Source organism: Ixodes scapularis, unplaced genomic scaffold (assembly GCF_016920785.2).
Source record: "Ixodes scapularis isolate PalLabHiFi unplaced genomic scaffold, ASM1692078v2 PGA_scaffold12__126_contigs__length_90152505, whole genome shotgun sequence".
Lineage (NCBI taxonomy): Eukaryota > Metazoa > Arthropoda > Arachnida > Ixodida > Ixodidae > Ixodes > Ixodes scapularis.
The window spans coordinates 5,345,733-5,366,946 of NW_024609838.1; the positions used below are offsets into that span (position 1 = coordinate 5,345,733).

Consider the following 21,214-nt stretch of genomic DNA (forward strand, 5'->3'; position numbering starts at 1 on the left):
TGATGAAAATTTGGGCTATTGTCGCACAGGCGCCAATTCGTCCGGCTCAATTTACAGCCTGCCACCCAGTTTATGCCAAGCTATGTAGAGCATGCTTCACCGAACACTGGGCAAAGGTAGTGTAAAAATTAGGTACCGCTCAGAAATACGATTGCTACCGAATCAATGACTGTCTCAGACCCCATTGATTAAGGTGCATCGCTTTTTCTTAATTAATTAAGTTTATACTTAGTCTTTAAATCATATTTTAATTAATAAAAAGTAACGCGTCGTCCCAACTATAGCTTGCTGGACACAGGGATGGGCAAAATACATCCAAATATGTATCGAAATACAAATACAAAATACTTCGTCAAAAATGTATTTATATAACAAATATAATTACATTTCCAAAAAAGTATTTAAATACAAGATGCAAATACAACCAAATGTATTTGGTCTCCTCCAAATACTTTTCCAAATACATTCCTCAAAATTTGCGTCAGCGACTTCAGGGCACCTGCAACGGGTTTCTGGGTATCTCATTTTAATTTTGCATCGCACACTAGGGAGTTAGTGTGCGAGGCTCTAGTAACGTAATAGAAATATAATCACAAAAAAAAAGTATTCAGCTTGGACGTAATAGGTGAAAAAAGTACAGAGTTTCAAGGAGCTTTTTTTTTTGTCGATTACATTTTGGTATAGAGCAACAAAGCACCGAGACGACCAAGACGCGCAGCACTAGCTAGAGAATTTTTTATTGTTGCAACTCGCACCAGTTACGAAAATCTGGACGACCCGCGCATTTAGAATGTTCCAGGCAAAAATATGGTGGGAATTCAGGCTGGAAAGCATCACAAGTTGTTACAGGCACTTATTTAGCCAGTCTGCCTGTGAACGTCGATTTCGTCACTATTCTCGCCCTGGACTAGCACCGTAATCACAGTCACTAAACGCTTGCGCTTGATTGAGAGACACTGCATTCGGCGCAGAACGTAGTTTTCTTCCTGCTCTGGACAGAGACAATAAATTTGAGGGATATGTTTTCGCCCACAAAATTGTATTTACATACAATTGTATTTAAAATACCCACGTTTTAGTATTTAAATACACACGTCAAATACATTACCCAATTTGTAATTAAATACAAATGCAAAATACACAAAGTATTTGAAATACGTATTTCAAATACTTGTATTTGAAATACTGCCCATCCCTGGCTGGACATAATCGAAGACCACAAAATCCTTTGACGTAAGAGAGACTCGAAGCATGTGCTTCGTTTTACTGGGCCCCGAAAATGCCTCTAGCTAGCTCCGCCGGTTTCCCGTTTCTTATCGTCCGCATTTTCTCTCCGCCAGCCTTGTGATTGTCTCAGAAGCAGCCAATTTAGCGCACCATTGTGTCCCACCTTTAACTAAAATTGATCGATTTTGCTATTTCCAACCATGCTCTGCAAATTTCTAATAAAAACCGTATGCTCATCTTCATTATCCCAGAACTTCATTACGCAAGTCTAATTATTAACGTAGTCGTGACAGTGATTCTTCAGGTAGCAATATTAGCTATACGCGATGCCTCGTTTTTGCACAAAACCTCCGCCGCTGTTCGGTGGAACACCCTACACCGATCTTTCCGGCACCTATCTCACAGGCAGAAAATGCCGAGTCACCGAGCTGTGAACGCAAGCACTGTGTACGGTATCTCGCGCGAGGGGGGGGGGGGGGGGGGGGGGGGAGCTATCGCGCATGCTCAGATGACGTTCCACAGCCCGGTGAGGAAAGATCGCAACGCATGCGCAGGCGACTTTTATTGTCATTCCGTATATACCCCGTTCCCATGGGCGTACCAGCCGGGGGGCAAGGGGGGCGCTTGCCTCCCCCCCAGCTCTCAGAGTGGGGGGCAAGGCATGTGTTTTGCCCCCCCCCCCCCCCCCCCCCCCCCCCTGAAACAGCCGCCAATGGGCAGGGCCAACCAGGGACTCAAACCGAAAAATTTAACGTTACGGTTACGGTTACCGCTTGCTGTTGACAACGGTTTCGTTTCGGTTTTAGTTTTTATGGTTCCGGTTGCCGGTTACACGTTCTTAAAAACAGGTTTATTTCGTTTTTTTTTCTTAATAATTTGTTTAACTAGAATGCTAGACAGCTGTTTTATAATAAACGGTTTAGAGTAGTCCCAGATATCCAACAACGTGAAATGCAAGGAACTTAGAAACGTCTTAATACTTCTAATTGGTCAAAAGTTGAACACGTGTCTAGCTCCAACGCTTGTTCACACAAAAAAAAACACAAAAAAACAGTTTTTATACCGCAAAAATAAAGTAGACATCGCCGAACGCTCGTTCTCCGCCCAAAGGTAGCACTAGAGGTCACAACCAGATGCCACAGTTTCAGTCCAATCGGACAACTTAATCAAAAGTTATAAGTGATTTTCTGAAAATTTCAATGGGAAAATGGCGGCCGACGAGGTTTTCGAATACATGGGGCTCTATGGCACCAGAAACCGAAAACATGCAAAAATGGGCTCCATTTTCCCATTGAAAGTTTCAGAGAATTACTCATAACTTTTAAATGAGGTATCAGATCGAGCTGAAACTTTGGCATCTGGTTGTGACCTCTAACGCTACCATTGGGCGGAGAATGAGCGTTTGGCGATGCGAGAGGTTCATTCTCCGGTCTTAGACAACTGAAGGAAGTTCTGTGCCTTACTCGCTTTGTGCTGCTGGGTAGCCTCTGAAAAAGAAATGTTCTAGCACAGCTAGGTGTATAGTGCTTTATTATAGACATTCAGGAGAGCAACCAGAATTTATGTCACCTCACTAAGACATGGTACAGGCTGTAATGTGGGTTTGCTTTACAGAATTGTTATTTTCTAAAAAAAGAAAAAGAAAATCAGATTATGGTTGTAATGCGTGTGTTATACCTTGTCACTGCCGACATAAAAAACATGGTTTGCTTTTGCAATGCAAACTATAGAGATCGACGTAGGTAGATTGTCCCATTTTGTCTGGCAACTATGCACACATCACGTCTTGGTCAACGCAGGGCTAGGGAAGAGAGTTGAGATGCAAAGCCCTGTAAAGACAATGTTGCATTGTTTTATTTATTTTTTAGTCTCCATGTGTAGAATTGTGTGGCATGTAGACTAGCTTGTCTGACTGTTCAATTTTTTGGCTAATGTATTTATACTCTTGTCATACCAGCTGCCATGGCGATGGGCTACTTTTCGACGGGAATATGCACATCTGAAAGAGACCTGGCCCGACGAGCATCACAGCTACAACATTGCTGCCATAGTACAACTAGATACAATAGTTAACGGCTTATTCAAGTGACCAAGTGGTGACAAGGGAATCCCGTGGCCACCTTCAGCAGGTAGCTTTGTCAACAAGGTGGCAGATTTCACTCTTTGTTCAATTCCTATGGTGCTGTCACTGCCATTCAGTGAAATGGAATGAGGAAAGAGGTACTGTAAAAGCCTTGAATTAATGTTTTTTCAGCACTCAATTTTGATGAACCTAAATACTGGGGACATCAAGCGTCACACAAAAATTCCAAACAATATTTGATTTCTACAAAACCATATTGCTAGTTGCGAATTAGTTTTCTCAATTTAATGTGCGGGTTATTGCAGAACTGCCACGCACTTTAACAGATATTAAACACAAGCATGATGTTGTACTGCTTTGTCATTTAATGGTATCACCTATCGCCATCCCACACCTTCATTTCGGGTGCAACGTATGTGTCGTCATGGATAAAGGTTTTATGGCTATTTAATTCCATTGTTTGTAGCTCATGAGAGAATTAAATGTATCTCATTTCCTGACCTGGCCTATGTACAGTCGCAGAACTGGTATACTCCGCTCACTCCTAAGCTGACGGTGCATTGGAAGCTACGTGCTTGCTGGACCAGTTGTACGCCCATCATTTGCCATCTGATCACACCCCTCCGCCTACATCCATGCGCCAGGAGCAGGGTCCGGTGACGAAAGGAAGGCGGTCGATAGGTCCAGTGAATGTGTAGCTCCCACCGCACTGTCAGCTTTCAGCTTGGTGGTGAACAGAGCATAGGAAACAGCTCATTGCATTAGCACTAAATGACAGAGAGCAGGTTTATATGGTTTGTAGGCTTATATGAGGCCTCTTATTGAGTGCCACATTGGAGACCTGTGGCCAGAATCAAAACGCTTGGGATGGAACCAGCAGTAACTAACTGGATTGATTCCCATCTAACAAACTGAAGTCAAAGTGTGGAAAGCAGCGGTAATGTTGCAAACCCTCTGCCAGCATATTCAGCTGTAGCTCACAGTTCTGCCTTGGGGTCAGTCTTGACATATATAAATGACGTACTACACAGCACGCCCCCAGAAATACAGGTCGGGCTCTGGGGACGATTGTATTTTTTACTCACTGATGAGCCATTTGGATAAGCAAGCATCATTAAATAAGTATGCTAGCCACATAAAGGAATTGTGTGTAATATTTTCAAGGTGTCAAAGTCTATCATATAGACTAACCAGATTTTTATTTAGCAAAGTTTACTGCAAGGTAAATATCACAACAGGATTCACCAAGTTTCCTTTTCTTTCACATATATATATATTTTTCTAATTCATGCTTTGTTGTCCACTTTTCGCCCTGGAATAGTGCTTTTACCCTTAAAGGGATAGTGAACAGAAATTTCGAGCTCACAAAACAAGGGTGGACGGATCGGCGGGACGCTGCAAAACCCCAAAACAACACTCATACAGCGATATCTCTAACGGATCGCTGTATTTTTGGAAAAGAAGTGTGCGAGTGAACACAACCGACGAGACAAGTCACGTCACGATTCCCATTCCCCCTCCTCCTCGCTTCGTCCCGTCGAGTTAGTGAACCGAAGCGAGGAGGAGAGAAGCGAGGCCGCTTCCCCTCATTCTGAAATTCTGCCGGAGGACAACGACGTCAAAGACCGTCACAGATGGCCGCACTTTTTTTCAAAAGTGCGGCCATCTGTTTGAGATACTGATGTACAAGTCATGTCTTGGAGTTCCTAGCGTTTTGTTCAACGCTCATGCATCCTTATTTTGCGAAATCCGAATTTCGGTTCGGTGTCCCTTTAATGGGGCACTAAAGTGTGTTTTGAAAGTCTCGCTCTATGGTCATACCTCAATCTACGAGCACTAATCATCCTAAAAAACCAGAAATTACATTCATTTGCAGCAAATTCGTATCTTAAGAAACTGATCAAAGTTCCAGACACTTACCATCGTTAGAGAATAACAGATGGTGCTACCGAACCTTGCTGAATATGGTCGAACGACGGACGGTGCGTGTCAGCCACTCGCGAGCGATGGGTTCCTGCGTGGACGAGCACGACTGGTCGGCAGCTTGTCCACGGTGGACTCCATCGCTCGCGAGTAGCCGACATGTGCCGTTCGTTGTTTGACCATATTCACCACGGTTCAGTAGCCCCATCTGCCCTTCTGCGCTGACGCTAAGTGTCGAGAATTTCGATTGATTTTTTTAGTATGGAAATCGGCCGCAGATGAATGTAATTTTTTTTTTTTTAGGATGGTTAGTGCTCGTAGATTGAGTCATAACAATAAAACGAGGATCTCAAAAAGCACTTTAGTGCCTCTTTAAGACATGGCTGCGCTGCGGCAAAGCGACATAAGCAGAATTGCAATGGCTACTCCACGGGTGTAGCTTCTCGGCAGTGCACCAGTGTGTGGTGTGAGAAGCGCACTCAACTGAGATAACTAGACTGCCCGAACATACCACATACAATGAGAGATATCACGAAACATCCGAGTACTGAGTCCTGTTCGGTGTGTAAATCGAATCAAATCGCACATTATTCTGAGCAATAACCGGAAGTTCTGAACGATTCACACAATGTTGCAGGAACAATCTGTCAGTACTGCGACGCCTGAACTATTAGTTAAGGTAGTTTTAAACGAAAAATCCCTTATGGTGTAGTGTAGGCATAAGTTCATTACATTTTGGTGAAATGTAGCTTTGGCGGAGCATGCACGTCAATGCTTTTCCCCTTGGAAGGCATTGTTGCACATTCCGATCCAAATTTCCCATCTTCAACTTTGTTCCTTAGGTAGCATGCGGCAGGACTTCAAGGGATAACTTGCTGGTTGGGAAGTAACTTTGTGCCTAACTTAAAGAACCCCTGAAAAGAAAAAAAAAATGTTTTTTTAAGCAGTCTGGTTGGGACACATATGTTAAAAAAGAAATTTTACGGAGCAATATTGATTGCGAGAGATTTAATTGAAATTGTTCGCGAAGTCCGTGACGTCACGGGTCATTCCAAAATGACCATCTCGGTCGTAAAGGCGAAGGCGATCGACCTCTCCTCCACGCTCCTGAAATGCCAAGAGAGAAAACAAGTGGTAAGGACGCGACTGCCGACTAAATCGCGTCTCGCGTCGTCAATATTGCCCTAAAAAATATTTTTTTTTTCACATAATTTTTTTTTGACAAGTGTGTTTCAACTTTATTGTTACAAAAAACATTTTTTTCCTTCTCAGGGGCCCTTTAATAGGGCGAGTCCCCCACTCCCATTCAATGGATTGATTGGGACGCACCCAGAACAAGCATAGCGACCTACAATCTGTCGTGCATACAGCATGTTTCATATCTCCATGTTTGAATTTCCTTTTCTGCACATTGGTTCAAGAGTGGCTTGGATTGACTGCTTGGTCTTTCTTTCCCCATCAGGCAGGCGGTCTACAGTACTTCAAGCATCTGCAATGCTACACACTTGAGGGAACGTGCCAAAGGCCTGGTTGATGGGCAGGATCGGGCTGCTCCATACTATGCAATCGACCTCTGGGAAGCAAGCGTCTGCATGATCAAGTGTGGCTTCTTGGCAGATGATTGCCTGCAACACTGGTGTTCATCAACATATGTGGTGACTGTCGAGAAATATTTCTCGGATGCAAGACCCCGAACTGCACTTGGAACTCTAACGTAGCTTGTGCATGCTCATTTGATTGCCTTCTGAAGACTGTGCCTAAAGGAACTGCTGGAGAATGGCGGTTGAGATGAAGGCGTTACAAGATGCGTCATAGGAGCCACCATGTACTTGTGCTGATTGTCTCGATCCCGGTGTGGCTCATTCTAGAAGTTCAAGCAGAGGGGGGAAAATGTTGCTTTTGTGCCAACGTCCCAACTTGGAGTTCTTTGAGTCTCCCTCGACTGACATGCTAGTGAGCCGCAGCAGAACAGGCATCTGCGGTGCCCGCGTTCCACTGCTGTAACACTGCCAGGATTGAGGCCAGGGGTTCGCCCATGATTGTCTATCTGGGAAGGTGTTGCTAATTCTGGGAAAGGCCTCGCGAGGAATGTATAGCATAGATTTGTGTACTTTGAGTAGAAAATTCTTATAGCGTCCCACTAGAGCGACAAACGCCGATTTTCGTCCGGCGACAGCACAAAGTTTTGTGTCGCTGATGCTGTTCCATTGCAACGACCAACATCTGCTACAAGCGCCGACAAACCATCAACGACGGACGAGTTGTTGTCTGTTGTTCAACTTGAAGCGCAAGAAGCAGTCCCACCGAGGAACATCTCTCGGAGACAAATTTAATTTTCTTACCCGCTTGTGCCTTCAGTTGCTGTCTTCCCCACCCTCCCATTCCTCCCGTGACTCAGTCCTTGGCGGCCACTGATCGTTCCTGCTCCCGCAGTTTCGATTCCTGAATTGCTCGTAGTGGTCGCAGGCACGGCTTGCTTGCTAGATGTCGTGTTGCAAAAGGGAATTTGCTGTGGCTGGTTTTGCTCGCGAAAACCTGGTGCGCGAGTTGGTGCCTCAAGATGCCGAAGTCTACGCCCCTGCATCAGGATGGATACACCCATGTGCGAGGACTGACCAAAGTAAGACCGCTCAATACGAAGTAGGACACGACGTTCCATCAGTTCTGCGGCAAGCCATTCCGGCAAAACGAGAGACTTGTCATCCGTTCTGTGATTGTCCCCCATAAAACTACCCCCGTATTGTCCCCCATAAAACGCCTCCCCTTGGTCATTCGAATATGAAGTTAAAAACATCCGCAAATCGACGTGAAACTCTGTGGCGCTCACCTGGAATGCTTCGAACGACCCAAAATGGAACGATTCAGGAATTCTAGTTCGGAAAAAGTTGGGTGTCGATTGTCACGACTGTTTTCGGAAAGTCGCCAACGGCAAATGAAGGCGCGTTTGACGCCCAAAAAGCAAAACAAGAAAATCGCGTCGCCGTACTCTGTCTGTATTTTGAAGTACTGTTGACAACTCTAGTCCCACTAGGAAAGAAGTTTCCTTGTCTCCGTGTTCTGCGCCGTGTTCTGCGCCGTGTTCAGCGCCGTGTCTGCCAGGTGGGACAGCGGACTCCGACAAACAGGCTGTTTGTCGGTGTTGTATGTCGCTCATTGTCGTCTGTTGCTGTCATTTGTCGATCTAGTGGGACGCGGCTATTAGGAACTCGGCCTGGGGCATGTTAGGGGTGTGTGCGTATAAGTCGCTGGTCGTGAGAACCAGCAGCATTGCATTCGTTGTGCTCAGTGTCCTGGATTGTCTGGATCTGCCTGTAATTTATGTGACCTTTAGAACTTCAGCATTACACAGTGATGACATGAAGATGGCTTTAATGCTTCCGTTCTAATTCCCATGGACCTCCACAGGCTGAAAGGGCAGGTGACATTTCAGGTAACTGAACAGGTCACATACCTATGTATCAAGTGCAGAGAAGGGAATAGTGAACAAAAAGGCACCAGGAAAAGGTCCCTATCTATTGAAACCGAGTTCTGTATGGCTTCTTATTCTCTGCTCCTTGGGGTTAAAAAGACGTATTGGAGCAGTCCTAGCTCACCTCCAGTGCTGATCAAAATAACACGACGTGAAATCATGATATACGCGTAAGAAACAAACAGCTTGAAATCAATTCGCGTCCTTTTAATTTCACAAAACTTGGTGTGCGCCAAATAGCGTAAAACTGGTACAAATCAAAGCAGTCTGTGCAATAAAACGTGAAAATACGGCAGAAAAAGTAAACACTTGCGGGGCGTAAAACCGCGGAAGTAAACCCGTTCATGGCAATCTTGTTCAGCGACAAACAAGTGTTCATTCAGCTGTGAAGCATTGAAGTGGATATAAAATCTGCATAGCGTTTCAGAGCAAGAAAAACAGCGAATTAATTGAGCAGTACGATTGACAGCATTGCGGGCGCTACGCGGGCGCGTAGGAAGGCGACAAGGCTTACTTTGATAAGAGCCACACGGAAACCGTAGAAACAATCCACACACCTGTGCAGGGCTCTACTTCTCGATTCTTGAAATACGGTTGAAAAGCACTGCGCATTAGCGCTGCAAGCACTCCACGTCTACACGGTTTCAAGAGCAGCGAGGCCTACTTCATTCGAGCTTGGGTAGAGAATCGCCGAGGTTGGAGCAGTCGAACTGTGGACATCGGCATGCTCGAAACTTCTGCTACCGACTTTTATGCGCGTGATATGCGGAATAACTCAATGGATATGCACTGGCAGATGAAACAACGCGTCCACTAAGTCACCACGGACCACGGCACCAAAGTATCCGCCGGAGTGTAGCAGACGCTCTCTGCCGGCGACCGGCGCCGTAGTAGTAGTAGTAGTAAGCGTTGAAAAGGCGTATGTGCGTCGCCGTCAATATTTTGTGCGGCGGTAATCTGGCCAATCAGAGCACGCCGCTCCGCGGCAGATCTGGAATGGCCAGGTTTTGGAAATACGCCTCCGGGATCGGCGGATGCCTTCCCGTCATTCAACTGCCCGGGAATCCCCCTTCCGCGGCCGCCGCGGTCGTTTCGAAGACGTTTTCGCAATCGCGGCGCTAACACGTGTTCGGCGCACAAGCGGCAGGAATACGGCGCTTCTAGCAAAGATTGTCGGAATGCCCGTAGCGCTGCAAATACCTTCTCTTCTCCTTCCTGGAAAACGAACCGGCTGTCGAGCCAAGGGGTAAGCAAGCGGCCATTACGAATTCTTCTGATGTCGAGACAATCTAGGAGCCCGGCCCGCGACGTGCTTCTTCTTCTTCTGAGGCGAGATGGGCGAGATCGGGCGAGATGCCCCACGATAAGGGAAGTCACGTGTGCGCGCCGAGGGCTGGCCCGGCTGGCTTCCGGTTGAATTCGCCAAAATCGTCGGAGCGACTTTTCTCGGATCCAGATCGAGATTTGGAGCGGGAGCTGATCCAAAACGACCAGTGCAACACGTCGGTCTCGATCCCGATCGCCCATAGAAATAGGCTCGCTCCAGAAAAGTCGATCCCGGCGCGCTCCAAAACGACCAGTGGAATTCGCCATAACTCTTGCAATCTTGCACTCTTGCAATCGCGTACGACTGAGAGAGACGAGACCTGTTGAAACCTCTTAAAATCTCTTAGGACGAGAGAACACACTGGCACCCTGGCGTCATCTACGCGGTGGCGTTGCGGCAATCGCGTTAAGGCCCGTTCACACTCTTGCAACCGAGTGCGACCGAGAGAGACCAAACCGGTTTTTAAAGGGACACTGACACCCCCCAAAAAATATTTTTCATTTTTTGCCAGGCGCTTCATTATGGTGTCGGAGGACTACCCAATTAATATTTTGCAACAGAGTAGCGTATTTTTTTAATAAAGCCAAAAGACGCAACTGCTCGAAACCGAAACCGAAACCCGACGGAGGTCGGAGAAGTGGAGAGAAGAGAGTGGAGTGGCGGAAGTCACGTGGCTACACCCGACCGTGTTTTTTTTTTTTTTTTTTTTTTCTCTCCTTCTTGTAGCAGACGACATGCGGCGTACGGGAACTGCTCGCCGTGGGATTCTTTTGCAGTTATGTATGTTCCGCTCGTTGTTCTGTACTCCAAGATGAGTTGTTTTGTACATTGAGGAGTTGGAGATGAGTAGTGAGTGCCCGTGGTGAATTTTGATCGGCTCCGAAAAGAATACACCCAAGATGTTGCGTGAAGAGCTGGCTCACATGTCCTGCGTCCGAAACAGAAGTGGCATTGTGCGACAGAGTTTCCGAAAGATCAACGGGATCGGGACCAATGGCTGGCTGCATTTCCTGTAGACCATTTACGGGCACCTCGGAAAGCGGACGCTACCTGATTTATATGCTCCTTGCATTTTGTGGAAAGTGATTACATTGAGTTCGCAGGTGTCAAAAAGGAAATCCCATACCATTTAATTCAGCGACGTGTCGGCCACAACATTTGTTTCTTATTTTTTTTGTTTCTTCAGTAATAATTGTTAAAAAAAAAAAGAAATGTAAACATCAGAAAATATTATTAAAAAAAGTTTCACAGGGGATCAACCCGGTCCTACCGCGTGTGAAGCGGACGTCTTACCCACTGAGCTACTGGGGCATGTCGATACTGGGGGATCTCTTTCCTTAGTAACAATTCAGCCGATAAACTGTAAGTTGGAAAGTTTGCTGCCGATTTTTCTCTAGCAAAAGCACTCCAGGGTCGAAGTCCGGATGCACCACGCATTGGCGACATTCTCACCTAGTAAAGAAACTGTACGCGTGCATATTCAACTCGAAGTAGACACGTCGCGCTTGACGTTTGCGCGAGCGATGTCTTCAGCCACAAGAAGGGAGTGACGGCTCGGAGACGTCTTCGTGCAAATCGGCTTGGTGGTCGGGCGTGTCGTAAGGCATGAATACCAATTCTTTTGAACAGTCCCAAATTTCTCTTTTAAAGGCGGACAAAATTCGCCGGTACCGCGAACGACAGTTCTGAAATAGAGGTCCCACGCCCGTCGTCCGCTGCCATCGCCGTCCCTGCGAGTCCCACGATACGCGAAACGACGCACGCACAGAATGCTTCCGGTTGTCTGTGGAACTTTTTTTTCAATCAACGTATTTGCAGGTTTTTAGAAGCCACAAAAAATGGGTTTCATATTTTTTTCTATTTTTAATATTGAGTGTGTGCCTTCAGTGACCCACGACTTTGATTAAATTTGGTGGTCGCATCGATACCTTAGAAAACGGCCCGTGACCGCGGAAAAGAGAGTGAGCGAGACTCGAACCGGCCAGTTCTTGATCGGCGGTTTTCGGGCGGAAAGAAACCGAATTTCGAGCCGCAAATTCTGTTCTGGGTAGTTGAGCTCTCATATGTCACGTACAACTAAAAACCTCGGCGAGCATAAATACCCTGTCAGTGTCCCTTTAAGCCTCTTGCAATCTCTTAGGACCAGCTCCGCTCAGTGCATCCGGTCCCAAGAAGTCTTTCTCGGTCGTACTCGGTTGCAAGAGTGTGAACGCGCCTTTAGTTCCTCTTTCGGTGTTCCGTGATGTGACTAAGAGGAAGGGGGGGGGGGGGGGGGGGGGGGGGGAAAGCAGGACATCCGGACATCCGGACATCCGGACCCCCCCCCCCCCCCCCCCCCCCCCCCTTCAATCGGTTTGAATCCGCGCCTGCAGACCTCAGGGAGTTTGAGTAGCTGGTTTTCGCCGTCTCGCAACGGCTCTGCACAACCCGCTACGATACCTGCAACTCTACAGTCAAGGCCATTCGGTGCGCAGGCGCAGTAGCGGCTTCTTTGTTGCGGAGGGCTTATAAAACTCCCACTCGTCGGCGAGTGTGCGGTTACGTGGCGGTGCGGCGATACCGTTAGTTCCTCTTTTGGTGCTCCATTATGTCTTCTGCGCTGTCCCGATGAGTGGTCTCGTACTCCCTGTCTGGATCCTCGCAGTCGGCGTATGCGGTAAATATCTTTTTTTTTTTTTTTTTTTTTTTGCTTGACTGTTTTTAGGGGAGGTATTTAGCATTTTACACGTCTATGAGTTGGATCCAGCGAACTCTTCAAATCCCCCAGCCATGTCTGGTTAATCTGGACTACACTTAACGAATATTTCTCTGTATAAATACCATTTTTTTGGGACGAACTGAGGAAATATGTGCATTTTTGTGGACAACACACATTATGGAAGATATTTCGCAGGGAATGAAGGTGTCCATATTGATGAGAGGTGAACGTAGCACACCTGGGTTAGTTTACAAAATTATAACTGCTTGCGAGCGAACAATAAGCGGGGGAGAAAGCGACCGTTCAATAGACTACTTCCATAAAACCCTGCATGCAACACAGCGCACGTTGCACTCTGGGAACTAGTTGGCCAGGGAGGAGGGTGGCATGGTTTCGGTTTCGATCGACACGTCGACAAGAGATTATACACAAAGTGTGGACTATTAACGGCCGTTCTCTCGTGTTTTCTGGTCCTGAGAGCGTCATTTAAGGTCTCTAAACTAACCTAAATGGCCAGACCTCGCGGCATTAGCACAAGCCTGAGACGTATAGCTTGTCTTAATATATACTTGTTGTATTTTTGTACTTGAGCCTTCCTGTTAGCGTTCCAATCGAGGTATCTGGACGAGCCAGTGCTGGAAATCTCGACGCTGCGAAGATCGGGGATCTTGCTTGTGTACGAATCAACAAGCTTTAACAACTAATAAGTATGCATACATCGAGCTCGCGCCTTTACATTAGTGTTGCTGACCAGGAAGTTTGTTTGTTTCGTGCGTCCATAAACGAAATATCACTTTTTGCAAACTGCTTTTCTTAATATGTCTGAGTATGCGAGGTAAAACTCGGAGGCGCCATTGGAAAGCTCTCTTATTTGTACTGACCCGAAGCACCGCACGAAGTGAAGTCCCCACCCGCTTGCATTCCACTAATATTCAACATCGCGTATGCGCATAAAGTTATCGTGCAATCATATAGGCAAATTCGCACATACAGACCATTTTGAGAAAGCAAAAGTCGAGCACTTGTGTGAAGAATGTCGCACCGTTCGCCAGAAGTGCGCCGGACGGCCATGAACCCTTATGCGGTGCGCAAAAAGAACGAATTCAAAGCGCATTTGACGGTTGCTAATGGCCATAATATTTTGTTATGTGTTTGCTTTCTTCCTGCTTGAGTATGCCGAGAAAATTTCAGACACACCGTTCAGGCACATATCTTGGGCGTCAGAAAAAGCTCGTCCAAAAAGGCTTAGCGAGGAGTAGGGGACGCTTGTTAGGGCCTCCGTCGTAGCTAGCCGATCTCAGCGTTTGCAAAAAGTTCATCTTCTATCAACATAATATTTGAGTGGGAGATATATGATGACACGAGGAAGACATCATAGTAACTTTTGTGCAGTAGTGAGGTCGAATTTATTGAGTTTCCTTAAAAGTTTCTGCGTAAAGGCTGGGCTTAACTTTGTTACCCTCTGAGGATGCGGCTTACTTTTCGCCCAACGAAGTAACAAGCAGCGTACGTTTGGCAAACAAAATACGTGTAAGACTCCAGATGAACTAATTTCAGTTCTAGTTCCCTGGTACTAGACAGGATTATTGAAATTGAGCTCAGACATGCACTCGTGGGGTGCAGTGACTAAGCCACGTCTTACTACGTTTGCATACGCACGCACAATATCCGGTGTTTCGGGAACCAAGGAAAGTGCCCCGGTCTTCGTTTTGTATCGCTCGAGAATTAGAGTGACCACCCGTCCCACGACTCGCGGGACTGTCCCGCATTGAGGGCTCATGTCCCGCGTCCCGCGAGAAATTCCCAAATCTTCGAAATGTCCCGCATTTCACCACTGTCGTAAAATTTACTCTGCAACTCATGGTACTGCGGATCAACGGGGCACGGGGAAGCGCCGAGGTCACTGGTAGTCATGTGAATCGCAGTGGTATGCCATTTTGTATCCAAGCATTGCGGGAAGCGACCGTGGTTCTTGCAGGAGAACCGACGCGCATGCGCCGTTGTGCCACTATCTCCTTTTGGTGAAAAAATGCGTGCAGGTCGGGGCTGCCTGCGCAGCCCCGACCTGCACGCTCGCAGCTGCGCATGCAGGTCGGGCGCTCGGGGCGGGCTCGAGCCAGGGAGCTGTTCGCCGCCGATCTCGTGCTTTATCTTGTTCGCCTTACGCCCGCCGCTGCCGGAAGCAGCCACCGGGCGGCACGAAATACGAGCCAGTCAAGACGCAGATAAAGGTGGCTTCCATAACGTAGAGCAAGCTCTGATTTCCGACTGGATTCCAAGTTCCAATCAGGTTCGAATTTATCGAAAGTACTGGGTGCGGCGGTGCGGCCGTAAGGATCAGCAGATTTGGCACGCCTCGCAATAGTACCTGAAACTGGGCACGCGAACGTCGTTTTGCAAACAAATATATGTCTATTTCTTAGAGCTTAAATCAAAGCTAATGGAAAAACAATATAGAACTAAAACGGCAGTAGTTTTTAATTTCCTATGTCCTGCATCGGCCTGCCTTTGGTCTGCATACTGGTTTGCGAACTCGCTCTAGGAGGTGTGGAGAACGCCAAAACAGCCAGTACGCCATGTGAGAGGTTTCCGACGCGCGGGAGAATCGTGATAAATAATGAGTTTCGTGAATGCATGAACGCTGATGGAGTTTCAGTTCAGATTTAAAAAAAAAAAAAAAAAAAAAAAAGTTTTCTGTATAATAAAAAAAAAAGAAAAGGAAAGAGGACGAATGTTAGTTTTATTTTCTCGTCTGCTATCCGTTCGCGTATCTCTGCTGGGCGCGGAAGACACGTAGGGAGGACTTAAGGATGTTATACAAGTAGAAAATATCCTCCCCCCTCCCCCCCCCACCCCCCAAAAAAAAAATATTTTTTTTATTGCAAAAATGAGCTATGTGTTAGCATCAGCATTAGCGTGATGCTAATGCTGATGCTAAACATCACGCCTTTTTTTTTGTGGCACTCACTAAGGCGAGGGGTCCCGTCACTGTAGTGCAGCCGGCAAAAGTGAGGGGCCCCGTCCCGCGGTGCGGTCTACGTCTTACGAAACGGTGAGAGTGCTTATCATTTATACGCGCTTTAACCTGCAATGCAATATCATTACAATGTGTGCGAGTTGATCCCTGGAATCCTTGCCCAGTGCAAATTTGAGCACACTTGCCGGAATGTTATCTAATCCCTGGGTAGTGCTGTTCTTCATATGCGCTAATGCGCGTATAACTGACACACAACCAGTTGTTACATTATTGTAATCCGGTGCACAGTCTGCGCCTTGCTTGGGGGCAAAGATTTTGTAGTGGTGTTTCTCCTGGAGGCGAGAAAATTTCAACGGAATGGTCTGTGAGGCATTGCCCAAGTCTCTGTGTGGGCAGCTCTGTGCCTTCGTTCAGGACTGCTAGGCACTGGTGTCTTCCATTGAGAGTTCCGATATATCACCAGAACTTTCTGGGTGAGTCTCGTCCACTTGAACTGATGTCTCTCATTGTGGCTACATCAGCCTGGGTGATTTTCTCCTGCACAAGCTGTTTTACGGCCTGCTTCTGCAACTTGTACTTTTGCCACCTTATTACAACTGCGTCTGCCGGGCCGCCATGGAGAACCATGCGGTGCTTCCTGTTTAGCTCCAGTCTTAGTCTGATGGCGGCTTGAACTTGCGCGTCCCACCAACGCTTTCTTAGTCGTCGCCCACCATGGTCCTTTTCAGGATGTTGTCGGATGAGGCGCTTTAATTCTGTCACATATTCCGCGTAGTCAGCCGCGCTCTTTCTCTTGGGGCTGTTTTCAAACTCCCCCACAACCTTCTCCGCTGCCGTTGGAGATAGCCGGGAACGGCCTGTCGGAGAGGGCTTATGTCTTATTATCTTTGGTGTAGCTTTGGAGAATTCTAACCGTATCCGGTTGTGGTCACTCCTACTACTGTGTTCACCAGCTTCATCAATGTGTGCGTGAACCAGATAAAGGGCCAGATTCTGTGAGACTAAGGCGTAATCAAAGCGTGTTTTGCTCTCACGGGCATTCCATACTAGATCTCAGACCCTCACATGAGGCTCTGAGATTTAGTATCTCCAGGGCGTTATCTTCGGCCATCTGCAGCATCACTCGCCCCTTTTCGTCCTCCCATCCGTCCAGTTTATACAGGTGTCCATTAAAATGCCCCTTGATGAGAATGCCTTTTGTAGCAGCCAAGTCCTTGATATCGGTTTCTACTCAATTTACCGAACTTTGATTCTCCTCTCTGCGCGCAGCTCCCACCGACACGTATACTATACAGACGGCAGAAGGAATCCCGATTATCTCTCCCGTTACCAAATATGGTCCCACCAGTCTCGTGGCTCCTTGCACCATACTGATGCACTGCGCCACACCACGCCAACTCTCCCACATTGACGCTGTCCCTCCACACGATTGCGTCCAGCCCAACACCAATTTGCGTCGGTTAAAGCTTCTTCAACATCACGTAGGTGCCTCTCTGCCACTCCAAAAAGCGTCATCCCTTCCGCCTCCAACTCCCCATATATAGCTCTTCCCATTTCTGTTCCCGTCTCGCTCCTTGGAGGTTGAGAAATCCTACCACATCTGTCAGTCGTCTGGTGCGTCTACGTCGTCCCTGTCTTTTTTGGTCATACCTCCTTTTGTTCCTCACCCTCTTATCTCCGATCCACCTCCCGAAAGCGGCCCTATACCCTGTGCCGCTGGTAATGGTAGTAGTAATCCAGCTGTTGGTTCACCATCTCGGCCACGATTGCACGCAGGTCTTGGGGTTGAGGCAGCACTGTGGCGTGAGCCTCCTCTGAACTTCCCGCTTTCTATAAGCGAGGCACGCACGCGCGTACAGTGGGGCACGTGGCTTGTGCAGGGCCACGAGCCTATAAACGTTTTTGTTTTCTTCTTGGTTTGCCGTGTCACGGAGTCAGTCATATTTCTTTCGGGTGCCACTGAGCACCGAGACATGGTGTCAGAAGTGGGATCCCGCCGCCTCTGAAGCTTCGGGCGTCGCTTTGCGAATGCGGACCGCACCGAGTCATAGATCGTGCAAATGTCGCCAGCGGACTTGCCCTCAGGTCGCCTGAACCCTTCCACTTTGGGAACGCTTCGGAGTGGCCGGCGTAAATCGCCGAGTTCGACGATTTCTGTCACGCGACCGGTCTGGTCGCACGGAACAAGGAAACCCAAGCACGAACTCTTCTCTACGTCATGGGTCGCCAGGCTAGGCAAAGTTTCAGCAGCTTCGGGTTATCTGACGCCGACGCCAAGAAGTATGACACCGTGAAAGAGAGATTTGACGGTCACTTCATTCAAGTCAGGAACATAGTATACGAGTCTGCAAGTTTTAACAGACGGAAGAAGGGGCCCATGGATACAGTGGACCAATAGGTAACCGTGCTCTGCAAACATGGCGGACCGATGGGACTACGGAAGCCTACGTGACCGCCTGATTCGTGACCGCTTCGTTCTTGGGCTGCGAGACAAGTCGCTCTCGGAAGCTCTTCAGTTAGACGCTGCGTTCACTCTAACTTCCGCTCTTGCCAAGGCTTGACAGAAAGAGTCTGTTCACAGGCAGCAGCAGTTGTTGAGAGAGACTGAAGCGCAACCGCCTGTCAAGACTGAAGACGCTGACTTGGACGCAGTGGCGAAAGGCTCGTCATCTAAGCCTCGCAGCGCTCCATCTTCATCGAATCCGAAGTGGACCTCACAAGCAAAACAATCCAAGCTCTGCGTGCGGTTATTGCGGAGTATTGCGTCACGCTCGTTCTGAGTGCCCTGCGCGAGCCGAAAAGTGCGCTCGATGCAAGGCCAAGGGTCATGGGCGTACCAACCGGGGGGGCAAGGGGGGCACTTGCCCCCCCAGTTCTCAGAGTGGGGGGGCAAGGCATGCGTTTTGCCCCCCCTGAAACGGCCGCCACTGGGCAGAGCAGACACAGGCCGGCGGCGCCCGAGGAATACCAAGGGCACTGCCCCCCGACCCGCGCGGGCATATTTTTAACGCTCAGGCGATACAAACCCTAGCAACGGTGCTCACGCACGCCGGATTGGCTGGTTTCTGGAGCCTTGCCCCACGAACAAGGCTACACGGTAACCTAACGGAATCCATCCGCGCTAGGTGGGTTAATAGATTTATAATTAGCAGCCGCACACCGTCACCGCGAAGCGGCGTGAACGCAGGCGCGGGGGTGGGTTAACGCGCTTCGAGTGATACACGAGCAGCCCATCCGGTGTGAGCGTCGTTGTTAGGGGTTCTATCGCCTGCACCGTAAAAGGAGCAGTGTGTGCACCTCCTGTAGTGGGCAAGAATTCCTACATTAGAGAGAAGCGGGGACAAGCCCTTTCTTCAAATGCGTCAAGTCTCCTTGAGCTTCGGAATACAAAGAAACGCCACTATTCGGAGCTAATCCCATAGTTACTCGACCTCTCTTGCGTCGTGTCTGTTCGCTCCCCGCGCCTCGTGGCAGTGTTGTTGCAGTGGGGTGGCTCGTTAAAATTTGGGGTTTTTGGGCTATCTAAATCACTTTCTTCCTTCCCATCCCCCCCTTTTCTACTCCGCATGCTTCCCCCTCTGCAAATATCAGCTGACCTTCCGACATCTTTTCTGTGTTGATAGGCAAAACAACCACTAAAATTAGAAAGTAATTTGTAATTTGAGTGGAAGTCACTCGGAAAAGTAGTTAAAGTAAACTACGAATTACTAGAATATAAATGTAATTAAAATTTACTAAACTACCCAGAAAAGTAGTTAAACTACAGTAACTTGAGTAAAGTAGTTGAACTACGTACAAGTCTGGCCCGGCAGGCGCTCTGCGTAAGGGTTTTCACCTATCTGCCTAGCCCCGCACACCATCACATGGGCCAAGTAAGGTGTAGTTTTAGAGCAGAGGAGAAATCAGCAGGGTCCAAGATGGTGGCAATGGAGGATGGGGGACTGTTCCAGTGGCTGATGGCTTGAGAAAGGAATGACCAATTGAAAGCGTTAGTAGAGTCAGAAATGTGCTTGATGGTGCAGACGTTGTTGAGGCGAGAAGATGTTCGGTCGGGGAGTAATAACAAAGTGGTTTTGAGGTCGGGAATGTGGTAGTAGATTTTGTGAATAAAGCACAGCTGAGAGACTTTTCTGCGAAGCTGCAAAGAGGACATGGTTAGTTCAGTTTTTAGCGCTGAGACACTGAAAAAAAAAGTCATAAGTGGATGAAATGAAGCGAGCAGCTCTGTTCTGAACTGCCTCTACAGGGTATTGGTGAGGAGGAGGAAAACTTTATTCAAAAGCTCAGGTCCGAGCCGCCTTAATCGTCCGCACTGGAGGAGGAGTCGTCTTCTACAACTTTGGTTAAGGTTGTTCGTTGCGGAGGGTCTAGGATCTCCCGCACATGAAGAAGGAGGAGAGGCCAGAGCTCGTTTTGTAGGTCAGGAGGAGGAGCGGCCCAGTTTACCCAGGAGTAGGGGAGGTGGGCAGGGAAGTTCAGAGGAGTTGGGCGAGTGGGGGAGCTCGTGGCTCTTGGACAGAGCCAGTATGTGTGTTCGTTTGATGGGTATCCCCCGCACACCTGACACGAAGGCTGTCCGGGGCGGCCCTGTATGTAGTGATTGTATTGATCGCAAGGTAGGGAGTTAGTCTGTGCTTGGCGAATGAGGCTGGCGTCTGCTCTGTTGAAGATGGTGGAGGGTGATGAGAGGGTGCACCGCTGGTGCCGAAGCAGCCGGAGATGTTCTCTTCGTTCCTTGTGATTAGAGGCGCGAGCTTCTCGGGGGTTGTATGGTTCCGGCCAAGGCTTCGGAGGGCCCGGAGGATTGCTTGCGCGGGCCAGAGCGTGTGCACGCTCATTCTCCGGAATGCCTTGATGGCCCGGAACCCATTCGAGACGAACGTGGAGTTCAGGGTGAGTGGCCATGTAGTCCTGAAGGGTAGTGCGGGTGTGATCTGGCAGGCCTTGACATTCAAATGCTCGCAGCGCCGCCTGGCTATCGGATCTGATTGTGATAGTCGAGGTCGAGTGGTCATGAAGGGTGATGGCTTCCTCGATCGCTTGGATCTCCGCCGCAGTTGGGGAAGGGACGCCGCAGTGTAGGCGGGTGGATGTGGAGTGGGGGCCGATGACTGCAGTGATGATCCGATCTGGTTGGATATGAGCGTCTGTGTAGTATGTGTCGTGAGATAGCGTCGGGAGGTAGTGAGCATAGTTTTGACGGCGCGTCTTGTTCCTATCTGGATCCATGTTTCGTGGAATGGGGCGTACTTCTATTCGTGGCACGCCGTCCCATGGTGGTGGGGGCGGAGGGATGGGGGGCAGGTGCTCCGTAGGATGGCCAAGGCTTTGAAGGATTGCCCGTCCCTGTCTGGAGGTTGAGAGACGGTGTAACTGGGCCTGGTGATGGGCCGCTGTTTTCTCTTCAAGTGTGTTGAAAAGTGCAGTGTCCGCTATTTTGGTATTGGCGGCATATACGGGAACTCCCAGGGCAGTACGGGTGAACTTGCGGAGGGAAGCCTCGATTTTGT

At 48.4% G+C, this 21,214-nt stretch overlaps 1 pseudogene; it reads left to right on the top strand.

Moving 5' to 3' along the window:
• Nucleotides 1–18,036: 18,036 nt before the first annotated feature.
• LOC120836025 lies at nt 18,037–19,961 on the top strand (annotated as a pseudogene).
• The last annotated feature ends 1,253 nt before the right edge of the window (nt 19,962–21,214 follow it).